The sequence below is a fragment of the Balaenoptera borealis genome (genome assembly GCF_965194805.1).
Source record: "Balaenoptera borealis genome assembly, chromosome: 2".
Lineage (NCBI taxonomy): Eukaryota > Metazoa > Chordata > Mammalia > Artiodactyla > Balaenopteridae > Balaenoptera > Balaenoptera borealis.
Genome location: NC_138867.1, coordinates 43,942,013 through 43,969,747, shown reverse-complemented (window position 1 = coordinate 43,969,747; position 27,735 = coordinate 43,942,013). Strand labels below are relative to the sequence as shown.

Genomic DNA, 27,735 nt, shown 5'->3' with positions numbered 1-27,735 from the left:
GCCATTGAGTGGGTACAGTTAGTCCTAGGCTTATCATAGTTTGACTTACGAGTTTTAGATTTGATAATGGTGCAAAAGTGATACTCATTCAGTAGAAACCATACTTCTGATTTTGAATTTTGATCTTTTCCCAGGTCAGCAATATGTGGTAGGTATTCTCTCATGAGGCTGGGCAGTGGCAGCGAGCTGCAGCTCCCAGTCGGCCATGTGATCACAAGGGTAAACAACCAATACACATATAACCATCCTGTACCCATACAACCATTCTGCTTTTCATTTTCAGTACAGTATTCAATAAATTACATGATTTCAACGCTTTAATATAAGATAGGCTTCGTGTTAGGTGATTTTGTCCAACTGCAGGCTAACGTAAGTGTTCTGAGCACATTTAAGGTAAGCTAGGCTAAACTATGATGTTCCATACGTTAAATGCATTTTCGACTTACAATATTTTCAACTTATGATGGATTTATCAGGATGTAACCCCATCGTAAGTCGAGGAAGATTGGCACATGAATGTTTCTTGTGGACCAGATGTGGATCCAGAGAGCAAGCTGGCATGTGGTTATCTTGTTTGAGACAGTGGTCTAGAGAAGCATGGAGACCTAAGATCTGAGTGGAGGGAAACTGGATTTCTAGGGAATGAGGAGAAAAGGAAGTGACCAGTCAGAAAAAAGTTGCATTTGCCCTTCAAGAAATCGCAGATGAGAAATCTCTAAGATCTCTGAAGAACCATGTCACAGCCCGTAAAAAAAGTCAACTTTAAACATGTGGGGGAATAAGATCACAAATTCTAAACTTTATGACAGTACCAGGGAAGTAGAAACTTTTCTGCTCCCCTGGCCTACTCACCCTGACTGTACTTCAGCTCTTGAGGGGTTGAAACCATAAAAGCCAGAGGAAGGACTGATATGAGAGGAGACAGACCCTTTCCTTCCTTGACTTCAGACCCAAACTGTAGGAGGGGGAGAAGCCACAACTTAAAAGCAAATTTGAAATTTTGACTATTACATAAGGCTAGACATTTTAATGATAATCTGAAATTGTGATTTATGACTTGAAGTGACCCTAGAGTTGTGTGTATTACTCAAGAGTGACCAGAAAATTCTTGAAGACTTCCCCTACCCTGGGCGTCAAACTCAGCAGACATGGCCCCTCAGAGCTGACAGTGGGGGGACAGTGGAAGACAAAAATGAAGTTGTTTTCTGCTGACACTCTATGTACTGCCTGTTCAATATAGTGTTTGCATGAGAATGATGCCTTTCTATTTGTCAGAACCACACCATGGCCACAGGGCTGAGTGCCAGATGCTATTGAGTTTTATTCCAAATTCGGTTTCACTATAATAATGCCTTATCTATATTCTATTTCTTCCAAGGGGCCCTGTCTGACCACTCCAATTAGATGACCTCAATCACTGCAATGGATATATGTCCTTCTTTCTGGCCACCGAGCATTGGAACGTCCTTCCTATGTCTGGGAAATCTCCCATTTTATGAAGTAGAACCCCCTCCAGGGACAGAAGCTGAAATGTCAGGTACTCAAGTCCCAACCTCCCTGCAGTGGTTGTACAAGCGTAGCCAGCAATGGGAGGAGGCAGGGACTGTCCGGACTCCGTTCTGGTGACAGACAGTGGCAGCAGCAGCGAGAGAGAAGAGGGACTGGTGTTGTGGTGTGGGTGGAGGAACCTGCGGTGTCTGTTCCCAGAGGGGGCCGCGGAGTCTTTGTTGGCCCAGTTCTGCCATGTGGGCTTGGCAACAGTTCCTGGCTCTGTAGCCACCACACCTGACTCTCCGGTGCTCCTGGAGATTCAATGAGCTTCTCAGTGAGCTTTTTCATTTTTTTTCTGAAGTAATTATAGATTTACAAAAAAGCTACAGAGATAGTAGAGAGAATCCTCATATCCTCTCACCCAGCTTGTCCTAATGTTAACATCTTATATAACTATGGTACTTTTGTCAAAACTAAGACACTAGAGTTGGTATGACACTATTATCTAAACTACATACTTTATTTGGATTTCACCAACTTTTCCACTAAGATCTCTTTTCTCTTCCAGGATCCAAATCAGGATACCACTTTCCTTTTGGTTGTCATGTCTCTTGGGTCTCCTTTCATCTGTGACAGTTTCTTATAGTCTTTCCTTGTTTTCTAAAAGAACTGGTCAGTTATTTTATAAAATGTTCCTTAAGTTGGACTTATGTTTTCTCATTATTTGACTGGAATTACTGATTTGGGGGAAAAACACTACAGAGGTGAAGTGTCTCTTTCCTTCAAGTGTTAAATATCAGGGGGTTCATGATATCCACATGACTTATCACTGGTGATATTAACACTGATGGGCTCGTTAAAGTACTGTCTGTCAGATTTCTCCACTGTGAAGCTACTATATTTCCTTTTCCATACTCTATTTGTTAGAAGGGGGTCACTAAGTCCAGCTCACACTTGGAGAAAGGGAAGTTAAGTTCCATCTGCTGGAGGGGGCATGTGTTCACATATTTGGAATTCTTCTGTAAGGGAGATTTGTCCTTTCTCCTTCATTTATGTATGTATGTATGTATGTTTGTATGTATATACGTATGTATGTTTGTATCTATATACATATGTATGTATGTATCTATCTATCCAATTCTCAATCTAGCACAAGAAAAGGGCATTTGTTAGTAAAAATTCAGAGAGAAATCTTAGGACCCAATGGCAGGAAAAATAGCCAGCATGATAGGGTCTACAGAGATATTACAAACTGAGACAAGAGACCACATGGCGGAAACAAGAGAGATGCTCTCTGTGGCCTGCTCTATTCCCTTGGCAGTGGACTGGCTTCTGCTACAAGGTTCTTAGTTTTACTTTCCTCATGGTTTCAACTAACCAAAGCCTCTAGATGGCCTGACCCTCTCCTTTGCCTCCAGGCTACATGACTGTAGTGCCAGGGCATAACATCATCTGACTACAATTGGGGGTGCCTGGCTCAAATTCTCAAGAGAAAATAACTCATTTTCTCAGCCTAGCTTATAAATTCATTCTTCCTGGGCCAGGTGTCCACTTGAATTAAATTATCTGCAGCCAGCAGTGGGATGGAATTACTTGGTAAAAATCATAATCATCTTGTCACCTCTTTGTAAGAGCTCTAAGGAGGAGTGAATTCTAAAATGGGAGTATGATGGGCTGGCACTGCAAAATGCTCCTACTTCACTTTCCTTTGGCTCTTCTTGGAATAAGGGTTCTACTACTAAAATAGCATGCAAGGTTGCATTCATTTCAAAGCCTACATATGGGCTCTTCTGCTTAATACACAGTGCTCTTCAGTGATCTTCTTTGCTCTCGAATATTTTGGAGTTTCTACCTAAATTTTTGTGAAGCAGATAAAATAGAGCTGTTATTGAAGCATTGGTGGGGGCTTATCACATCACCTTCTCAGCCTCTCCGTCCTCTCCCCAGTGGCTGCCAAGGTCCCCTTCAGAATATGGTTTAAGAGAGGTAGACCAGATAAATGATTTACTTCTCTGGGCCTCAGTTTTCAAGTTGAAGGACAAAAAGTCACTGCTTTCATCTATCATTCTCCTCTATGAGACTATACTGCGGGGCCCTGGGAGATTCGGATTCCCTGCCTCTAAAAGCATCATAAAGATGAATTTGGGAATATAACCTTCAGGGTCCCAGAAGGCACACCCAAACTAGGTCACTGAGAAGTGTTTAATAACGGACTCTAAGAGATGTGGGCAGGGTTCAGGAAAAATAAGTATGGCTCAGTACTCCCAGGGCTTGCAACCGCAGGGAGCCATCCCAACCCCTCAGGCAGAAAGGACAAAGGAAGGAGTGGTTCCTAGAGGTGGAGAGAGTGCTGTGTCGTTGTGAGAAGCAGCCAACCTTAGAGAGAGGAAGGGAGAGAGCTGGGGGAACGAATACTCCATCTCACCCTCCTCCCTTCTGACCTTCTGCCAGTGGCTGCCATTCACTGAACCCAATGGGAAGCCAGAGGGCCAGGTTGCCCTCGATTTAGACCATAGACAGCAGCCTCCCAGGACAGACAGCAGGGTGGAGAGAGTGGGGAATGGGTCTGCAGAAACACAAGGAAGGTATCCAGCACAAGACAGACAGATGGTTTGTGGGCGAGCCTGGCCTAGCATCCCACTTTCCTGACTTGTATTATCATGCTCTTTCACCTCAAAACTCTGCTTTCTTCTCATTTTCTCCTGTCACTCTAGGCCAGCTGCTCCAAAGTTCTTCTCATATTACAGATGAAGGAGCAGCTTGGTTTTGCAAACTGTGAGGGCCCCACTTTGGCCTGCATTTTACACAGTCCAGTAATGAAAGACCTGGGCCTTCACTCCTGCTTTTCTTGGGTTTCCTCCCAGCTCTGGAGGCCAGAAATCTATCTTATGTCCCCTCCATCCTGACCTCTGATGGACTTCCTTCTAGACGGGGTGCTTTGCTGAGAAACCCCCCTTATGAGCACAGGAAGTGCCCCAATAATTTTTTTTGTGCAATGGAAAAAGAAGCCTCAAATTGCTTTCTGAGTAAGTGAGGTTTGCATTCTTCCTGGAAAGAGTTTTATTCTCTGAGGCTGCTATTGCCACAGTCAATTGAAAACTAGGAAGCCGCTTTCAGTAATGCTTGCCTATGCTGTGGAATGTAATTGAAAACAACTGTTCTACTTCTACTGAAATGTGCAGGGAGTTGAAACCAACATTGGCAGATAATCAAGGAGGGGGTAGGGGCAGAATAGTTGGGAGGAGGGGAGGCGAAAATAGTGGTTGGGTAGGGGCAGGGGGAAAAAAAAATGGTTTATTGGTTAGAAGGAAGGAAAATAATTGGAGGTTTCCATGTCAAACAAATTTCTGTCTGACCTGCCCTGATGGCAAAATAGACCGTGGACGAGAAAAGCTGGGTGACTTTTCAGAGTAACAACATAGTCTCAGATCCAGGCAGTAAGAAGGTGAGTCCAGGACAGGAACCCTGGTTTCTTTATAGCAAGTCAATTAGAGACAGGCATTGCCATGCACATTTTAAAGAGAAGTGGAGGCTAGTTTACAGAGCTATGGGGATAGTTCATAGAAGATGCAGGGGATATCCTCCCAGCCTGAGAAGAAAAGATCCCATTACCTTTCCAGTTATCAGTCTCACTTCAACAAGGAAGGTAGAACATGCATCCCGACATAGCCTTTGCCTTTTGTTTCCTGCAGGCCCCACGTTCTCTGGCCTTAGATGTTTTTTCATTAATGATAATTCTGTTCCTAAGCAAATGGCCCACGCCAAGTGCAGATGCCAGCGAAGCCTCTGCCAACTAGGTCCAGACCTGGAACAAATCCCCTCCTGAGCAATGTCTCTCCCAGCCCTGCAGGGATGGGACTGGGGGTCCCTGCAGGGGATCTGACACACTCTTCCAGTACCTTGAAGAATCCAGAGAATCTGGGGGTTAAATTCAAAAGACAGGGCTCTGAAAAGCCTTCCTTAAAAGAGAGAGAACATTTTCTCTATGATATCGGAGAGAGATCAGAGTTGATCACATGCAGAAGCATTAAAAAGGACATTTTAGGTAAAATTACTTCCTCGAGCTTTTATGGTTGTAACCTTAGGAATGAATGTGAACTGCCTTGAAGTCCTTCATGCTAAGCGTTTTGGCTGAGAGCCTGGGCCTCTAACAATAGGCTGGGCCACAGATAGGTTTTTGTGGGGGCATCCCCCCTTTTCTGGTCTCCCATAAGACTCTACAGTCCCAATTAATCCCCAAATGTGAACATTCCTCTTCTTGTGCAGTTTTTTGAGAGGCATGTGATAACTAACACTTAGAACAGTGCCAGGCATGTAGCAAGTACTTGATAAATGTCTTACATGTGCTAACTCATTTAACTCTCACACTCTATGAAGTATATACTCTGACAGTACCTCATTTTTCTCATTTGTAAAATATAGATAAAGAGGATGTGTAACTTGCTCAAGGTCATGTAACTAATCAGTGCTTATAGGGATGTTGAGATGTGCTGCTCAGATCCCTCTTCAGGGATGAAGGACATATACCTCCAACTGCTGAGAGTGTGGCTACAGACAGCCCTTAGCTCTCAGCCCTCTTTGGGAATGGCCTTGGCTGAAGAGAGCCATCAAGCCTAGGGTTATCCTCACTTCCCAGGGCAGCTCATATCCAGTGATCGACTGACAGAGAAGTACAAAGGCTCAGGCCCCTCGGTCCCTCTCAGGATAATTCTGAAGGTCCATCTCAGCTTCAGAATCCTGAAGGGTTGACTCAGGCCTTCACTGAGATTACATTGCAGCTTAACTTCTCCCTTAGCCCAATCCTACTTATTTCCTTTTCCTTCCATAGTAGTTGATCCCAGGAACATTCCCTAATAACTCTCCAATATTCTAAAACCCTTGACTCAGAGTCTGCTTTCTGGGGAAACCAAGCCATGACAGTGCTAGAGCTGCAATTTGAACGTGGGCTATCTGGCTCCACAGGCCATGCTCTTAGCCAATGCATTCTAATAACTCTCAAGAGAGATGTAATTGTTAAAGCTGGAAGGGGGCCTAAAGTCAGGTAGTACAACACCATAGTAGCGCCTAGAATTCAAAATACTATTTGAAAATATAATGTCTTGCCTATAGCAGATACTCTGTTTCTGTTCGTTAAGAGGGGGAGTATGGATGGTGTTTGGATTAGGAAATTAGGAGGATCCCCCATCCCTGCGTGTGTTTTAATGATATGAATAGAGATTTGTTGCCCATCTTAGTAGAATTAAGATCCTCCGTGGTTTTTCACTGAGCCTCTAAGAGCATGAATTCAGTGAAAGTCGGGCTTCTGAGTATTGATAGCCTTGTAAATGACAGCAGGAGGGGCAGGCACTAGCAGAAGGGCAGAAGCCACCACAGCTTTCTCCATTAGGGCTTTCTATGTGTGGAATCCTTGGTGAACAGCTGAGAGATCATCCATGTACTGTCTTCAGAAGCCTCATAGAATTGTCTTTTTCATGTGGGAATAATGCTGGTCATGCAACCCCGCTTCGTCTTCTACAGATGAGGGCACTGAAGTATGGAGGAGCAGAGGGTTTGTCCAGCTAACCAGTGGCAGAAATGGCTCCGGAACACTGTACCTGGACTGACCCTCAAGGGCTCTTTCTACTGCTCTGCTCTTCCATTTTGAGATTTCACGAAACATTTCCAATATGATGAATGTGCTAGAGACAGTTGGTGCACAGTGATTATTCCATGTGTTCCTCTAACACTCCCCAGATTCCTTTGAAGTTAGGTTGGAATCACGTGACCATCTGGCTTGAACTGTGGGTAGCAATGGAGTATGAGCCTCATCCAGGCTAGTGAGGTCAGGTCAGTGTTCCTTCTCCATCCTTCATGTGCTCTGCAAAGGAGAACTTGGAGATCAGGTGGAACATTCAGCAAAGCTACAAGACAGAGGACAGCCTCCCAACTAACGTGAGACTTTACCTGAGCATGAAACAAACCACTGCTCTCTGAAGCCACTGATATTTCAAAAGTCTGAGCTTTGAGACAGCTAGAATCCATTACCGAGTCAATGGGCTTCTACTTCTGGGCCAGTTTGCCAGAACAAGACATAGGGAGCAAGGTTTGGCAACAGCAGCCTATCTTTTGGGAGAAGTCAATAGGAATGTGATCCTCATCATTTGGACACCTGCTGCTCAACTCAGAGGCAGAAGGTCTGAGAGAAGGCAGGAGCTTCAAGGTTGAGAAAAGAAGACTAGTTGCTACTTGAGTGCACCTTCCTACTCCAGGAAATCAAATTCCCATGGATGTAGAGAAGGCTGAGTTAGGCAGCTCTGGTGTGTTCTTCTTCAGTTCTCTTTCTACAACTAGGGATGGGTTGTGGCCACATTACATTTTCAGCCTGAGCCCAGCTGCATCCCCTCTCACAAGTGCACTAGGAACTGGTAGGAGGAACTGAGCCAATGAGACTTCTCTATGAAACCTCTTCTCCAGACCCCACTTCATGCTCCCACCTGCAGTGGGCCTCTCAGGACCTGGCTCTGAACTGAGAACTCATACCCTTTTCCCCTGGTGGGCACAGCTGTGACTCCAAATGAACGCTTGAAATAAGACAGAGGAAAGGCAGGACATCCTCCCTGCTGGGCAGTTGGTTTCGTGGCTATAACTGGGTGACTTTTGGCTGTAGGACCTCAAATTAAAACATGGATTGCTGACCCCAATGTTGAATTCTGGCCAGCTGGCCTTGTAGATTTTTGCATTCCTGCCACTGAGCCTAGCACACCCACAGTGGTGAGGTCCATTGATGGAGAGCTAGGTTGCCTGTGCCTTTCTCCCTCCACAGATGGCATCTTATTTCAGAGTGACTCCCCCATGGATGATCATGGACACACACATCCCAGTGTCAACAGGTGCAAGGCCAGACTTTCATATCTTCATCTCACCTAGCTTTAGATAAGGCTGACTATTTAAGGTCATGGTTAGTGGTTTCATTGCATGCAGACTCTTCAGAGAACAGGACGTGATACAGCTGGAAGGGGATTCTGTGGTGGTTGATCACATAGATTACATGAGAAATTCCAATAACTGGGCTGACCTCTTCCATTTTCACTAATAATGACACAGTCTTCACTTGGTTCTAGTAGATGTAATAATTAGCTAATAAATAATTAGCAAATCCAGCAAATGCCCAGCGTTTTATGTATAAAACCAAGGAGTTATTGTCACAAATACCTTGTTATTTTCCTGACATTTATCTTTTTGAAAAATCTAATATGTTTTAATCGTAAAGATTAAAGCAATACAATAGAAAGAGAAGGTCATTTTCTAGTCCTGAATCTCTAACAGGTAAATGAACAGTTTGACATATATTCTTCCATGTTTTTATGCTAACATATATCCACATATTTTAAAAAATATGAATAGAATCATACTACATGTATTGCTCTGTAACTTTCAGTTTTATTTCATTTTAAGGTGTTGGGACATTTTTCCATGTCAACGGGATCTACCTCATCTTTTAAAATACCTACAGTGTTTTATTATGTGGGTGGACCATGATGCATTTACTTAACTCTCCATTGATAGACACTAGGTTATTGCCATTCACTTATTGTTATGACTAATACTACAATAAGCATCCTTATACAGTATATCTTTACACATCTGTCCTATAATTTCTTTAGGATAAACTGCTAGAATTAGAAATATTAGCTCAAAAGGCATGTACAGGAAAATTTTCAAATTGTTAATAGATTATCTTCCAGAAATGTTGCAACAGTTTATACTCCTAGCAACTAGTGTGAGAGTACCTATTTTGCCACACCGTTAGATCACTGAATATTACCACTCCGATCACTCTGAGAGGTTTAAATCAATCTTGCTTTTAAAAATTTGCATTTCTTTGTTTATTATTGAATTTAAGCAGTATCTTTTTGGATAATAGTGATTATCTGTATTTTATCTAATTGACTGTTTAATTTTTGTCCATTTTTCTTTTGTTTATATTTTCTGATAGATAAAAGCTCTGTATATTTTACAAATATTAAACCTTTGTGATATATGTTGAAAATATTTTATAATGCTTTTCATTATTTTCTCACATTGAAAGATTTGAGTTACAGTTTTATACACTTCTATAAAAGCAAAAGTCACAAAGTTAATCTTCTGCTTTAATGTTTCTGGCTTTGTGACATGCTTGGAAAAGCCCTTTCCACCTCAAGAGTATAAAACTATGTAAAAAGAAAAGAACTTACGAATATTGTCTTTAATCATATACAAAAATAAATTTCTCCAAAATGGAGTTAACTTATTTCTTTAGACAGTAGACAGCCAATCATTGCAATGCTACATATTGAAATGTGAAATATTAAAATATTACAGTTATTTTATAATTCATCTTTATGTTTTATACTTTAAAAAAATTATACATATGTGGATTTTAATTTAGACCCTATATTCTATTTCATTGATCTCTTTTTCCATACTTAATTCAAATCTAGAGTGTTTTAATTGCTGTGGCTTTAAAGTATGTTTTGATTTCTAGGAGGGCAGATTTCCGCTCATTAACCTTCTTGTGCATTTACACCTCCAAATGAAAGTTAGACTCAATATAGATTCCCTACACCAAAAAAAAAAAAAAAAAAAAAAAATTACTATTGGACTTTATTAGAATTGTGTTAAATTTATAAATTAATTTGGAAAGAATTGAAATTTATATGAATAGTCCTAAGCAGAAATGTAATATAGAAATTCATTTATTTAAATCCTTCATGTAATTCAATAAAGTTTTTTGTTTCATGGAAGTCTTAAGAAAATATAACTCTAGGGACTTCCCTGGTGGTGCAGTGGTTAAGAATCCACCTGCCAATGCAGGTGACATGGGTTCTATCCCTGGTCCTGGAAGATCCCACATGCTGTGGAGCAACTAAGCCCGTGCGCCACAACTACTGAGCCTGCACTCTAGAGCCCGTGAACCACAACTACTGAGCCTGCCCGCCACAACTACTGAAGAACAGGCACCTAGAGCCCGTGCTCTGCCACAAGAGAAGCCACCGCAATGAGAAGCCCGGACACCACAAAGAAGACCCAACGTGGCCAAAAAACAAATAAATACATAGATAAATAGATAAACAAAAAAGAAGCACAGTTGCAAATTATTTCTGAAAAAAAAAGAAAAGAAAATATAACTCTAAAAAAGATCCCATTTACAATAGCATAAAACTATTGTTGGAACTTTGTAAAATATTTATAGTAATACCTAAGCTATTTCTGATATATTAATAATTGTTTGATATTTAAATATTTTCTGTTTTCTGAACATCTTCCTAAACTCTCTCTTATTAATTCTAATTGTTTTTGAGGCATAATCATATTGCAAATAATGACCAGGAGACCTTCAAGATGGTGGAGGAGTAAGACATGGAGATCACCTTCCTCCCCACAAATACATCAGAAATACATCTACATGTGGAACAACTCCTACAGAACACCTACTGAACACTGGCAGAAGACCTCAGACTTCCCGAAAGGTAAGCAACTCCCCATGTACCTGGGTAGGGCAAAAGAAAAATCAGAGACAAAGAATAGGGATGGAACCTGCACCTCTGGGAGGGAGCTGTGAAGGAGGAAAGGTTTCCACACACTAGGAAGCCCCTTCGTGGGCGGAGACAGGGGGTGGTTGGGGAGAAGCGTCGGAGCCACGGAGGAGAGCGCAGCAACAGGGGTGCGGAGGGCAAAGTGGAGAGATTCCCGCACAGAGGATCAGTGCCCACCAGCACTCACTAGCCTGAGAGGCTTCTCTGCTCACCTGCCAGGGCGGGCGGGGGCTGGGAGCTGAGGCTCGGGCTTCGGAGGTCGGATCCCAGGGAGAGGACTGGGGTTGGTGGCGTGAACACAGCCTGAAGGGACTAGTGCGCCACAGCTAGCTGGGAGGGAGTCCGGGAAAAGGTCTGGAACTGCCTAAGAGGCAAGGGACCATTGTTTCGGGGTGTGCGAGGAGAGGGGATACAGAGCGCCGCTTAAAGGAGCTCCAGAGACGGACGCGAGCTGCGGCTATCAGCACAGACACCAGAGACAGGCATGAGATGCTAAGGCTGCTGCTGCCGCCACCAAGAAGCCTGTGTGCAGCACAGGTCACTCTCCACACCTCCCCTCCCAGGAGCCTGTGCAGCCCGCCACTGCCAGGGTCCCGTGATCCAGGGACAGCTTCCCCGGGAGAACGCACGGCGCGCCTCAGGCTGGTGCAACGTCTCGCTGGCCTCTGCCGCCGCAGGCTCGCCCTGCATTCCGTACCTCTCCCTCCCCCTGGCTTAAGTGAGCCAGAGCCCCCCAGTCAGCTGCTCCTTTAACCCCGTCCTGTCTGAATGAAAAAGAGATGCCCTCAGGCGACCTACATGCAGAGGCGAGGCCAAATCCAAAGCTGAACCCCAGGAGCTGTGCAAACAAAGAAGATAAAGGGAAATCTCTCCCAGCGGCCTCAGGAGCAGTGGATTAAATCTCCACAATCAATTTGATGTACTCTGCATCTGTGGAATACCTGAATAGACAACGAATAATCCCAAAATTGAGGCAGTGGACTTTGGGAGCAGCTGTAGACTTGGGGTTTGCTGTATGTGACTGACTGGTTTCTGGTTTTATGTTTATCTTAGTTTAGTATTTACAGTTTATTATCATTGGTAGATTCATTTACTGATTTGGTTGCTCTCTTCCTTTTTTTCTTATATATAGATATATACATATTTTTTTCCTTTTTCTCTTTTTGTGAGTGTGTGTGTGTATGCTTCTTTGTGTGATTTTGTCTGTATAGTTTGCTTATACCATTTGTCCTACATTCTGTCTGTCTGTTGTTTTTTTTTTTGTTTTTTTTAAAAAATTATTTATTTATTTATTTTTGGCTGTGTTGGGTCTTCGTTTCTGTGCGAGGGCTTTCTCTAGTTGCGGCAAGCGGGGGCCACTCTTCATCGTGGTATGCGGGCCTCTCACCATCGTGGCCTCTCTTGTTGCGGAGCACAGGCTCCAGACGCGCAGGCTCAGTAGTTGCGGCTCACGGGCTTAGTTGCTCCGCGGCATGTGGGATCTTCCCAGACCAGGGCTCGAACCCGTGTCCCCTGCATTGGCAGGCAGATTCTCAACCACTGTGCCACCAGGGAAGCCTTGTTTTTTTTTTTTAATATAGTTTTTAGCACTTGTCATCATTGGTGGATTTGTTCTTTGGTTTGGTTGCTCTCTTCTTTCCTTTTTCTTTTTTTAATTACTATTTAATTTTTTTATTTTTAATATTTTTTTTAATTTTAATAACTTTATTTCTTTTTATTTTATTTTTTTCTTCTTTCTTTTTTCTCCATTTTCTTCTGAGCCATGTGGCTGACAGTGTCTTGGTGCTCTGGCCAGGTGTCAGGCCTGTGCCACTGAGGTGGGAGAGCTGAGTTAGGACATTGGTCCACCAGAGACTTCCCAGCTCCACATAATATCAAATGGTGAAAGCTCTCCCAGAGATCTCCATCTCAACGCTAAGACCCAGCTCCACTCAGCAACCAGCAAGCTACAGTGCTGGACACCTTATGCCAAACAACTAGCAAGACAGGAACACAAACCCACCCATTAGCAGAGAGGCTGCCTAAAATCATAATAAGGTCACAGACACCCCAAACACACCACCAGACATGGTCCTGCCCACCAGAAAGACAAGATCCAGCCTTATCCACCAGAACACAGGCACCAGTCTGCTCCACTGGGAAGCCTACACAACCCACTGAACCAACCTTAGCCACTGGGGGCAGACACCAAAAACAACGGGAACTATGAACCTGCAGCCTGCAAAAAGGAGACCCCAAACACAGTAAGTTAAGCAAAATGAGAAGACAGAGAAACACACAGCAGATGAAGGAGAAGGTAAACAATGCCCACCGAAACAAACAAATGAAGAGGAAACAGGCAGTCTACCTGAAAAAGAATTCAGAGTAATGATAGTAAAGATGATCCAAAATCTTGGAAATGGAATGGAGAAAATACAAGAAACGTTTAACAAGGACCTAGAAGAACTAAAGAGCAAGCAAACAATGATGAACAACACAATAAATGAAATTTAAAATTCTCTAGAAGGAATCAATAAGAGAATAACTGAGGCAGAAGAACGGATAAATGACCTGGAAGATAAAATAGTGGAAATAATTACTGCAGAGCAGAATAAAGAAAAAAGAAAGAAAAGAAATGAGGACAGTCTTAGAGACTTCTGGGACAATATTAAACACCCCAACATTCGAATTATAGGGGTCCCAAAAGAAGAAGAGAAAAAAAAAGGGACTGAGAAAATATGTGAAGACATTATAGTTGAAAACTTCCCTAATATGGGAAAGGAAATAGTCAATCAAGTCCAGGAAGCGCAGAGAGTCCCATACAGGATAAATCGAAGGAGAAACATGCCAAGACACATATTAATCAAACTATCAAAAATGAAATACAAAGAAAAAATATTAAAAGCAGCAAGGGAAAAGCAACAAATAACATACAATGGAATCCCCATAAGGTTAATGCTGATCTTTCAGCAGAAACTCTGCAAGCCAGAAGGGAGTGGCAAGACATATTTAAAGTAATGAAAGGGAAAAACCTACAACCAAGATTACTCTACCCAGCAAGGATCTCATTCAGATTTGATGGAGAAATTAAAACCTTTACAGACAAGCAAAAGCTAAGAGAATTCAGCACCACCAAACCAGCTCAACAACAAATGCTAAAGGAACTTCTCTATACAGGAAACACAAGAGAAGGAAAAGACCTACAATAACAAACCCAAAACAATTAGGGAAAATGGTAATAGGAACATACATATGGATAACTACCTTAAATGTAAATGGATTAAATGCTCCAACCAAAAGACATAGATTGGCTGAATGGATACAAAAACAAGACCCTTATATATGCTGTCTACAAGAGAACCACGTCAGACTTAGGGACACATACAGACTGAAAGTGAGGGGATAGAAAAAGATATTCCATGCAAATGGAAATCAAAAGAAAGCTGGAGTAGCAATTTTCACTTCGGACAAAATAGACTTTAAAATAAAGACTATTACAAGAGACAAAGAAGGACACTACATAATGATCAAGGGATCAATCCAAGAAGAAGATATAACAACTGTAAATATTTATGCACCCAACATAGGAGCACCTCAATACACAAGGCAAATGCTAACAGCCATAAAAGGGAAAATCAACACTAACACAATCATAGTAGGGTACTTTAACACCCCACTTTCACCAATGGACAGATCATGCAAAATGAAAATAAATAAGGAAACACAAGCTTTAAATGATACATTAAACAAGATGGACTTAATTGATATTTATAGGACATTCCATCCAAAAATTACAGAATACACTTTCTTCTCAAGTGCTTATGGAACATTCTCCAGGATAGATCATACCTTGGGTCACAAATCAAGCCACGGTAAAGTTAAGAAAATTGAAATCATATCAAGTATCTTTTCTGACCACAATGCTATGAGACTAGATATCAATTACAGGAAAAAATCTGTAAAAAATACAAACACATGGAGGTTAAACAATACACTACTTAATAACCAGGAGATCACTGAAGAAATAAAAAAGGAAATCAAAAAATACCTAGAAACAAATGAGAATGAAAACACGACGAGCCAAAACCTATGGGATGCAGCAAAAGCAGTTCTAAGGGGAAGTTTATAGCAATACAATCCTACTTCAAGAAACAAGAAACATCTCAAATAAACAACCTAACCTTACACCTAAAGCAATTAGAGAAAGGAGAACAAAAAACCCCCAAAGTCAGCTGAAGGAAAGAAATCATAAAGGTCAGATCAGAAAAAAATGAAAAAGAAATGAAGGAAACAATAGCAAAGATCAATAAAACTAAAAGCTGGTTCTTTGAGAAGATAAACAAAATTGATAAACCATTAGCCAGACTCATCAAGAAAAAAAGGGAGAAGACTCAAATCAATAAAGTTAGAAATGAAAAAGGAGAAGTAACAACTGACACTGCAGAAATACAAAGGATCATGAGAGACTACTACAAGCAACTATATGCCAATAAAATGGACAACCTGGAAGAAACAGACAAATTCTTAGAAAAGCACAACCTTCCAAGACTGAACCAGGAAGAAATAGAAAATATAAACAGACCAATCACAAGCACTGAAATTGAGACTGTGATTTAAAATCTTCCAACAAGCAAAAGCCCAGGACCAGATGGCTTCACAGGTGAATTCTACCAGATATTTAGAGAAGAGCTAACACCTATCCATCTCAAACTCTTCCAAAATATAGCAGAGGGAAGAACACTCCTAAACTCATTCTACAAGGTCTCCATCACCCTGATGCCAAAACCAGACAATGATATTACAAAAAATGAAAACTACAGGCCAATATCACTGATAAACATAGATGCAAAAATCCTCGACAAAATACTAGCAAACAGAATCCAACAGCAAATTAAAAGGATCATACACCATGATCAAGTGGGGTTTATCCCAAGAATGCAAGGATTCTTCAATATATGCAAATCAATCAATATGATACACCATATTAAGAAACTGAAGGATAAAAACCATATGATAATCTCAATAGATGCCGAAAAATCTTCCAACAGAATTCAACACTGATTTATGATAAAAACCCTCCAGAAAGTAGGCACAGAGGGAATTTACCTCAACATAATAAAGGCCATGTATGACAAACCCACAGCCAACATCATTCTCAATGGTGAAAAACTGAAACTATTTCCTCCGAGATCAGGAACAAGACAAAGTTGCCCACTCTCAGCACTGTTATTCAACATAGTTTTGGAAGTTTTAGCCACAGCAGTCAGAGAAGAAAAAGAAATAAAAGGAATCCGAATCACAAAAGAAGAAGTAAAGCTGTCACTGTTTGCAGATGACATGACACTATACATAGAGAATCCTAAAGATGCCACCAGAAAACTACTAGAGCTAATCAATGAATTTGGTAAAGTAGCAGGATACAAAATTAATGCACAGAAATCTCTTGCATGCCTATACACTAACGATGAAAAATCTGAAAGAGAAATTAAGGAAACCCTCCCATTTACCATTGCAACAAAAAGAATAAAATACCTAGGAATAAACCTACCTAAGGAGAGAAAAGACCTGTATGCAGAAAACTATAAGACACTGATGAAAGAAATTAAAGATGATACAAACAGATGGAGAGATATACCATGTTCTTGGATTGGAAGAATCAACGTTGTGAAAATGACTCCACTACCCAAAGCAATCTACAGATTCAATGCAATCCCTATCAAACTACCAAAGGCATTTTTCACAGAACTAGAACAAAAAATTTCACAATTTGTATGGAAATACAAAAAACCCCGAATAGCCAAAGCAGTCTTGAGAAAGAAAAGTGGAGCTGGAGGAATCAGGCTCCTGGACTTCAGACTATACTACAAAACTACAGTAATCAAGACAGTATGGTACTGGCACAAAAACAGAAATATAGATCAATGGAACAGTATAGAAAGCCCAGAGATAAGCCCACTCACATATGGTCACCTTATTTTTGATAAAGGAGACAAGAATATTCAATGGCGAAAAGACAGCCTCTTCAATAAGTGGTGCTGGGAAAACTGGACAGCTACATGTAAAAGAATGAAATTAGAACACTCCTTAACACCATACACAAAAATAAACTCAAAATGGATTAAAGACCTAAATGTAAGGCCAAGCACTATAAAACTCTTAGAGGAAAGCATAGGAAGAACACTCTATGACATAAATCACAGCAAGATCCTTTTTGACCCACCTCCTAGTGAAATGGAAATAAAAACAAATATAAACAAATGGGACCTAATGAAACTTAAAAGCAGCAAAGGAAACCATAAACAACATGAAAAGACAACCCTCAGAATGGGAGAAAATATTTGCAAATGAAGCAACTGGCAAAGGATTAATCTCCAAATTTTACAAGCAGCTCATGCAGCTCAGTATTAAAATAAAACAAGTAACCCAATCCAAAAATGGGCAGAAGACCTAAATAGACATTTCTCCAAAGAAGATATACAGATTGCCAACAAACACATGAAAGGATGCTCAACATCACTAATCATTAGAGAAATGCAAATCAAACTGCAATGAGGTATCACCTCACACTGATCAGAATGGCCATCATAAAAAATCTACAAACAATAAATGCTGGAGAGGGTGTGGAGAAAAGGGAATCCTCTTGCACTGTTGGTGAGAATGTACACTGGTACAGCCACTATGGAGAACAGTATGGAGGTTCCTTAAAAAACTAAAATAGAACTACCATATGACCCAGCAATCCCACTACTGGGCATATACCCTGAGAAAACCATAATTCAAAAAGAGTCATGTACCACAATGTTCATTGCAGCTCTATTTACAATAGCCAGGACATGGAAGCAACCTAAGTGTCCATCAACAGATGAATGGATAAAGAAGATGTGGCACATATATACAATAGAATATTACTCGGTCATAAAAAGAAACGAAATTGAGTTATTTGTAGTGAGGTGGATGGACCTAGAGTCTGTCATACAGAGTAAAGTAATTGAAAAAGAGAAAAACAAATACCGTATGCTAACACATATATGTGGAATCTAAAAAAAAAAGAGGTTATGAAGAACCTAGGGGCAGGACAGGAATAAAGACACAGACATAGAGAATGGACTTGAGGACACGGTGAGGGGGAAGGGTAAGCTGGGATGAAGTGAGAGAGTGGCATGGACATATATACACTACCAAATGTAAAATAGATAGCTAGTGGGAAGCAGTCACATAGCACGGGGAGATCAGCTCAGTGCTTTGTGACCACCCAGAGGGGTGGGATAGGGAGGGTGGCAGGGAGACACAAGAGGGAGGAGATATGGGGATATATGTATATGTATTGCTGATTCACTTTTTGTTATAAAGCAGAAACTAACACACCATTGTAAAGCAATTATACCCTAATAAAGATGTTAAAAAAAAAAATCTTGTCAGAATAAGGAAACTGCTGTCCATATCTGGTTTTAAAAATGTGTATATTTATGTATATGTGTGTGTGTATTTTATCAGAAATAGATGTTGAATTTCATTGACTGTCCTTTGACATCTACCCAGATAATTATATAGTTTTTTCATTCAATATACTAATATAATAAATTCTATTAATTGATTTCACAAAATATATTAAATGAATAGATGAAAGAATCAAATCATCCTTAAATTCCTGGGACAAGCTTGTTGATTATGATGTATTTTAAAGATATATTATTATATTCTATTTTCTTATGTAATATTTAGGATATTTGCCTCTATATTCTTAAGTGAGACATCTATACTTTTCTTTATTGTGTGCCATTTTTGTCAGGTTTTATATAAGTGTTATGCTGGCTTCATAGATAGCTTCCCCAATCATTTTTTCTTTTTAAAATGTTAAATTTAAAATATTACTCTGGGTCACATCCCAGAAACAAAGTGAGAATCCTTTTTACTGAGCATGTAGCCCCTCTGTATTTATTGCTATATAACAAATTACCCCTAAACTTAGTGGCTTAAAACAACAAACATTTATTACTTCACAATTGCTATGAGTCCCGAATTCAGGAGTGGCTTAGCTCGTTGGTTCTGGCTCATGATCCCTCGTGACATTATAATTAAGATGCTGACTTGACTGGAGCTGAGGAGTATGGCTGTTGGCTGGAGGCTCAGTTCCTTACCACAGAAGTTTCTGCCTAGAAGCTGCTTGAGTGTCCTCATGACATGGCACTTGGCTTCTCCCAGGGTAAGTGACGCAAGAGACAGTGAAACAATAATGTCTTTTATGACCTAGCTTCAGAAATTACATACTATCATTTCTGACGTATCCTATTGGTCACATAGACAAATCCTGATAAAATGTGGGAGGTGACTACACAAGGATGTAAATACAAAAAGGCAGGGATCATTGGGGACTATTTTGGAGGCTAGCCACCATACCCCATCTCTCTTCTCTATATTTTGGACTCCTTTCTCTGAGACACCACTCTTGTCAACCAGTAGAACATTATCGGTGGATACTTAATTGTAACTAAAACTTGGTAAGTTAGATAATGCTCAGGCTTCATTTTAAGTAACTGGGGTAATTTTGTGTATGTACATGCATGTGTTCAATCCTGGTGACTAGAGACAACTTTCTACTTGATGAATGTGGATTGCTGTTTGTGAATATTACAATTCCAGTACTTTTAAATGATGCTTATCTTCTGTCTAGAAGTTATTTGGAAATATTGTTTAGAAAGGGTGATGTGTCTGGTGAGTAAGAATTTTCCCCCAAATTCTTCTCTACTACCATGTTCCTTCTTTAAAAGGAACATAGAATTAAATATGAAAATGGGAACTTCTTGGGATGGCATTAGCTAAGGTTTGGTATGTATAATGCTTCCCCATTTTGGAAAAACTGCCTTGTGCACATCCTCATTCAGAACACAGATAGCAAGAAGAGAAGCATTAAAAGACATTGTTGTTTCACTCTCTCTTGGATCACTGGAGAAGTCAACTGCTATACCATGAATGAGTGTGTGTGTGTCAGGGTGAAGGGAAAATGTCATGTTATTTTACTTGAACTTGGCATTTAGTCCCATCTTCTTTCCTCTATCCACTGAAAATATCACAGTATTAAAAAAACATTTTTTTAATGAGACAATAAAAGTTGAGTGAGTCCCTCCTTCTCCCTATTTTCCTTATATCTATTCTACTTGCAAACAACCTCTCTTAAGTCTGTGTCTACATAGATCCCTATATTAGCTTATTTGCCTGAATTGACTTAAAAGGTAGTTTTAAAACTAAGTTTTTATTCATTTATTTTTAATGGTGCAGAGAAACTTTACCTTCTTCAAATTCTTTGATCAGATACTTTATTCCTCCATCCATCCTATTATACCAATAATTCAGGACCTTTCCCACTTCATCTACATTCTGAAAAGTGTCTCTGGATTATTCTTCCAGTTGTGGAAAGTAGCCTGTTTTATCTTTTTTTAATCTCATCTGGAAACTTCTTTTTCTTGTTTCATTTCCCTACCTTATCAACTTTGTTTTCACATATACCTTTTCAACCTTTTTTAACACTATATTTGAACATTAATCAGGAATGGAAGAAAGGAGAAAATTTGTGAAAGGGAGGCTTCAAAGAAGAGTTATTGGGTGAGAAGAATTGAGATACAGGTGAAATTTTCCTATTTTACTAAAATGTCTCCAGTCATTACAAAGGTCCTTTCCAGCTCAATTACTTTGATTCTATAATCTTTGCTTGTTTGCCTTTGGTGCAAAACAATTTCTTCATGTGAAATCTTGTAAGTAGAGCAGATTAAGAAAAATATGTCACTTTAATTGACAAACAATATGGAGTTCAGATTCTCACATACTGGGGCTGTTCTGACCCGAACTCCCCACTCCTTTTCACTGTGACCCCTGAGGTTGGAAGAGGGTACTACTCCCTACTACTCCCAACAATCTGCAGAATATAGTTTAAAAATCACTGGACTAGACAGGCTCTGAGCTCTATCCTTGCTCTGAAATGCTGTGTGTCCTTACCTGTGCTACCTTTCTTCGCCTCCAATCTAAATCATACCCACCTTTTCAAGCCCTCTTCTCTAATTCCCATCCCTGACCTCACCTGAATATATTTGTATCATCTTCCTTTGTGCTCTTGCCCATTCTGTTCCCTCTATGTCAACTTCCCTTCCCACCTTTTTTGGTCCTGAAGAAGTGTAGAATTTTTAGGTAGTAAACTGTATTCTAGTTTGACTAGAGCATTGGACTATCGAAGGAAAATAGTAAGAAAACTGGGTCCAGATCATAGAAATAGTAACTGTCTGAGGTAGCCACTTAGGTTTGGAGTAACAGAATTAGCAACAAACACAAATAACAACCCACTTATACATAAAATGATTTCACAATTCCTTTCCCATCTAGCATTCCTGACTCCTATGATCAGAGTTGTTTCTGGTCTGGCAGCAGGGGATGGAGTGAACTGGAGCAGGCAGGGCCAGAGGCACGGACAGAATGTGCTCTTCCTTGGTCTGTTAGCTCCATAAAGTAAAAGCCATAAAAAAGCAAGATCCACGCAATCATCTTTCCTTTGCTTCCCTGTGACATGTCTAAGTGGCTCTTCCATTTCTCCACAGGGCTGGGGAATCTGAAATCACCTTGAGTAAACACCTGGCAGATGGTGTTTTTGAACTCTTGGCTTCCCTCGGAATTTTCCTCACAGTCTCCATTTCTCTATTCCTGAATTTGTTTAAACATTCATGCAGCATTTTGAACTTTTAAAAAGCACTTCCACATCCACAATTTCACTTTATATCAACTTAGTAATGGGAGAATTTATCTTCATTTTACAAACGAGGAAACTGAATGCCTGGCAGTTTAAATGACTTGCTAAGATTACATACAGTAACTAATATTAGTGGCAGAGTCATAACAGAAAAGCAATGAACTGGGAGCTAAGAGACCAGTATGACAAGTGTATGCTCATATTGTTAATACGATTCTGTGGAAACAGCCCCTCCCTGCCACCGTGCCCACTGCCAAGTTAGACCTACATTGTCCCTGTGATGTCGTGAACATCATCGACAATCTAGTCGACGTGAAAATCTCCACACAAAAGAAAATGTTTTGGACTAATCATCTTTGCTTCTCAACATGTGGATTTGTGGGACACTGGACATTTTGGATGGCTTAGGAGTTGGCACAGTTAGGACAAAGTAGGTTTTCAAAGTTGGTTGGAGGCAAATAAGCCAATGGAATATGGCAACCAGATTCTGCACATCTAAAATACGTTCCTATTTAGGAAAGAGAAACTTTCTAAATCAGCTCAAAGCAGTACAAGATGGAAATAAAGGTCTTATGCCAAAACTCCAGCCACCACAAAATCTATTCAGTCCCCTCAAAGTCAGCTCGGCAACGTGACAGAGCGTGCCTCTGAGCCCTGCCCAAACGCTGGAACCCACCATCTCATAGGCAGAATTCTGGCACCTTTCAGAAGCTCCATGTTTAGAGGGGAGAAGCCAAGGTGGGATGGAGGGCTCTGTGAGTATTGGGAGAGGGTGTGGGACCTGGTTTCTATGCTCAGAGCCACCGCTGACGTCAAACCCTCACCTCCCTCCCACTCAGACTGGAGCAAGCACACAGAAAACTCCCTTTTGCAGCTGTGCAAACTGTTCTTGCCGAGCTGCAACACGCCCACTGCTCCCTACAGCTATTCCAAATCCACAGTCTCATTGGCCATATTCAGAGGGAAATTAAAAAACCTGTCTGTTTCCCAGTTGGCCCTTTTTCAATCAGATTAAATTAAAATGAAGCCTGAAGTTTAAATGAAATGCTTTCCCAGTTTATGCTCTGGAGTTTCCATGCTCCTTTCTCCTCAGCCTGATTAGGGCAGGCTGGCCAGTTGAAGACTTTTCTTCCAGTGTCTCCTAAGGAACATTCTGGAAAGTTGGCTATAGGGCTGCATTTCTGTCTAATATGCATCTGCTTCAGGCTTCAGATGTGCCTGCTTACCCTCCCTGGCGGAAAGTGGGACATTAGGAATCAATTCTAAAAGCTGGCCCTGTAGAGGGAAGGGGAGGGGACAAAGTTAATCAGATTTGTCCCAGGTCTTACGAGAGCCCATTGTCCCCATTGGTCCTGCAATATACAGACTGCCCAGCTCCATCTCTAGGGGACTCCAACCCAGTCTGTGGGGGAGAAGAAGACCATTTTTCTTCGTGGGAATAAATGGTGTAATCTGCCCCTTTCAATGGAAGCTCAGGTGGGAAGGGGTGAAACAACTCTTCCAAGTCCCTCTAAACTGTGCTTCTAAGAGTTTGACATCAAGAGTGGTGTTAGAATTAAGAGGTACAAACTACTATGTATAAAATAAATAAGCTACGAGGATATATTGTACAGCACAGGGAATATAGCTAATATTTTATAATAACTATAAATGGTATATAACCTTTAAAAAATATGAATCACTATGTTATACACCCGAAACATATAATATTGTACATCAGTTATACTTCAATAAACAAACAAATAAACTCATAGAAAAAGAGATCAGATTTGTATTATCAGAGGAGGTGGAGTAGGATAATTGGATGAAGGTGGTCAAAAAGTACAAACTTCCAGATATAAGATAAATAAGTACTAAGGATGTAATGCACAACATGATAAATACAGTTGACACTGCTACATGTTATATATTGAAAGTTATTATGACAGTAAATTCTAAGAATTCTCATCACGAGAAAGAAAATTTTCTTTCTGTTTATTTAATTTTGTATCTGTATGAGATGATGGATGTTCATTAATCTTACTGTGGTCGTCATTTCATGATGCATGTAAGTCAGATCATTACTCTGTACACCTTAGACTTATACAGCGCTGTGAGTCAGTTATATCTTAATAAAACCGGAAGCAAAAAGTGAAAATAAAATAAAATACTACTAAATGAAGGTAAATAAATAAATAACTAGATGTTCGAATTTTTTTTTTTTTAAGTGGTTTTAGAGGTTTGGGGGCAGAGGGAACATGGAGCTCTTGTGTTATTTCTAGTCCCAAGTGCCCTGCAAATCCCAGTAGTTCTTGGGTATGTATTGGAGTCATCTACGGAGCTTTCTAGAAATATAATTGCCATGCTCCGAGCCCAGATATTCTAATTCAGTAGAAAGGGCACTGCAGGACCTTAGCATTTGTGTAGTTTGTAAAGTTCTACAGTGATTCTCCTGCAGGTGGTTTTGTGTATTTGCCAGTTTTCTCATCTGGGATGTGTATCAAAACCATCCCCAGGGTGGAATTCTAAAATCACTGGAAAAAAATTCTTTTAAGTGGAGATCTGCAGTACAAAGGTAAGGAGATGGCCCGTCTGAAAAGACTGGAGGATATAAAACCAGGAAGAGTTACAGTAGACAGGAACAAATGCCTCAGGTATAGACAAATGGAGTAGGGCTGTTTATTCTAGGAAAACTACCTTAGCCCACAGAGATAGTCACTGAATAAAATTAATTGTGTTCTAGCTGCAGAGATAGTGCTCAGCTCGGGGTGGAGAGAATAAAAAGTCTCATCCCTGGAGGTTGGGTAAGTGGGTAATATTAGACCCATCCATCCTCAAGGAGAAGGGATATATTTAGACAAACACAACATGCCTCAGGGAAGGAACATGGGTCAGTTAGCTCCAATATTTTGAGCTCTCATTTCTAGTGGTATTAGACACCTTCAGTATGTTCTGATTGTTAAGACTTTCATTTTTTTAACAAGTGATGTTAAGTTTATAATTTTATTTTATTGAAGTATAGTTGATTTACAATGTGTTAGTTTGAGGTGTTCAGCAAAGTGATTTAGTTATACATATACATATATTCATTCTTTTTCAGATTCTTTTCCCGTATAGGTTATTACAGAATATGGAGCAGAGTTCCCTGTGCTGTACAGTGGGTCCTTGTTGGTTATCTATTTTCTATATGGTAGAGTGTGTATGTTAATCCCAAGATCCTAATTTATCCCTCCCCCCACGTTTCCCCTTTGGTAACCGTAAGTTTGTTTTCAAAAATCTGTGAGTCTGTTTCTATTTTGTAAATAAGTTCATTTATATATTTTTAGATTTGATTCCACATATGAGTGCTATCATATGATATTTGTCTTTCTCTGACTTACTTCACTTAGTATGATAATCTCTAGGTCCATCCATGTTGCTGCAAATGGCATTATTTCATTCTTTTTTATGGTCGAGTAATATTCCATTGTTAAGACTTTCATTTATTCCTTCGCTAAATATTATTGACCACCTGCTCTATGCCAGTCACTCAATGCTAGATTCTGGAGGGACAGTGGCAGTGCCACCAGAACTCTTCTTCTCTGATCATTTCTCTTCTTGCCTTATTTTTACTTGGCCTTAGTTTTTCATTTAGACTCTTTCCACATGGTAGAGAAGTTGCCTTCTGCTGCCCCTGATTTACACCCTTCAGCTTAGAAACTCCAAGAAAAAAAGGAAGCTTCTTTCTTTCATCATCTATCAACCATTCTGAGGGAAATATTTGGAATGGCTCTGCTTGAGTCATATGCCCTACCATGGCAGATGATATTTTCATTGGTGTGATGATGGTCACACCAAAATATTCACTCTTCATTCCACATGTTCATCTTACAACATGACTGACATTCCTTCCACCAAGCAGGGGATGGGGGAGGGGGGTGGGAGGTCCTATGTTCCCTCCCCTTCTATCTGGGTGGGGGCTGTGATGGCTCCAACCAACAAAGTACTGTAGAAATGGCAACATGGAACTCTTGAAGCCAGGACATCAAAAGGAAATAGTTTATGCCTGGCATACACTCTCTCTCTCAGGATACTCATCTTTAGATCCCAGCCTCCACATTGTGAGGAAGCCCACGCCACACGGAGAGGCAACAGATGGGTGGCTCTAGCCAGCTGTCAGCATCAACATGCAGACACGTGAGTGAGTGATTCTTCACCTGACTTCAGCCCTAGCCCTCAGGTCTTCCAGCTGTGACCCCAGACACTGTGTTACAGAGACAAGCCATCCTGCTCTGCCCTGTCTGCATTCCTGACCCACAGAACCCATGAGCCATTATATAACATTATTTATGTTTTAAGTCACAAAGTTTTGAGTTATTTGTTGTGCAGCAATAGATAAATAATTGTCCATTGGGCCAGTTGCCTTGCAATTGGAGTATTGTGATTAGGGGAGCAAATGTGTTACTGAAGAAGAAGAGATGTGCAATGTTGCTGGGTAGACAAGATGAATAGATACCACAGCCCACTACAATCATCCTAGGATAAGTTAATTTCCCATGAGTGTATAAATATACATGTATATGAACAATTGAAACCAGAGTCATTATTATAAATAGCAAATGGAAAAGGATCTTAATTTTACTAATTCCATTTGCTACATCATGAGCAGTCTAGTATTATCCAGGAAACATATGTCTGTTTTCTCTGATTAATTGCTTGGGCAATGATTCTCAGTTCAGCAAAACCTAAAAACCAAAATTTCAGAAGTGTTACAAAGAGGTTTTGGGCACAAGTAGAAGTTTAGCTATGTAACTTAGGAGGCTGAGCTTGAAAGCTGGTTTAAGAAACAGGTTCTGCAGTGGTGTTTAATAGGAGACCACACACAGGGGTGGCAGGGAGGATCACTTTCAAGAAAGAACACGTCTTTCACAGCGCAACTTCCCTCTACTTGCTCTCCTCTGAGCAATTCAGGAGCGTGTTCATTTGTCTCCTGCAGGTCACGATTCATTTGCATAACTGAACACGGAACCCTAATTCCTCATTAGCAAAAGAAATTATACTCTCTGGAAGTTAGAAGAGTGTTTTTTTCAGTTTTACTTTTTTTTTTGAAAGAGAGTCAACCAAAGTATATTCTCAAAGTTTATTGTATGTAATTATTTTTATACACTTCTGATAAAAAAATTCCTTATATAAACCCATTTTGAAAGCTTGAAACACAGGAGGGGGAAACCATGAATTAAGCAGTATCTGAAATGTGCTCTTTCTCACAGGAGGAAAAGAAGTTTACTCTGCAGTCAATTTAAATGACAGCCTCCAGAGAGGTCAGAGACTGGGCTTCAGGATTAGGGACTGAGATACGAAATTAAGATACCTGCATCAAGGCTCATCTATAAAGAAAAAAACAAAAACACTAGACATTTCTCTGTTGTGTCTCTGAGAAAGGCAGGCTTTGGGGAAGAGGAAAAAGGTGAAGTTCGCTGACCTGCAGCTCTCTAGTGGGACAGGGGTCACAGAACTGAATGCATCCTCAGGCTCTACTTCCTTTCAGAAAGTGATTGCCAATGAAAGAGAACACATTTTGCCCTGTCCCTCCCTGAAGTTAAATTTCTCATGTAAATCCACATGGAAACAGAAGAGACTCAGTCCATTTCATAATTCAACAGGATTGGATCATGCTTTCTGAACTTATAACGAGAGTGTCGAATTATGTGAATCTTGGAGAGGTTTTTCGTTTAAGTTCTAGATTCTAAAAAATTGTGGTAACGTTTACATAACATAAAATCTACCATTTTAAGTCTACATTTCAGTGGCATTTATGCTGAACATTCACACTGTTGCATAACCATCACTACCATCCATCTCTATAAGTTTCTCTTCTTTTCAAACTGAAATTCTGTACTCATTAAATAAAAACTGCCCATCCCCCTTCCCCCCCCCCAGTCCCTGGCAAGCACCAGTCTACTTTCTGTCTCTATGAATTTGACTACTCTAGGCATCTCGTATAAGTGGAATCAGACAATA

General features: G+C 40.4%; 1 protein-coding gene across 1 annotated transcript in view; it reads left to right on the top strand.

Moving 5' to 3' along the window:
- LOC309624402 (chondroitin sulfate proteoglycan 4-like) overlaps nucleotides 1-27,735 on the top strand; it is a gene marked incomplete at its 5' end in the record, with an annotated part of 191,283 nt that overhangs the window by 80,930 nt on the left and 82,618 nt on the right. The window contains 1 exon segment of the mRNA XM_082382581.1: nucleotides 1,379-25,911.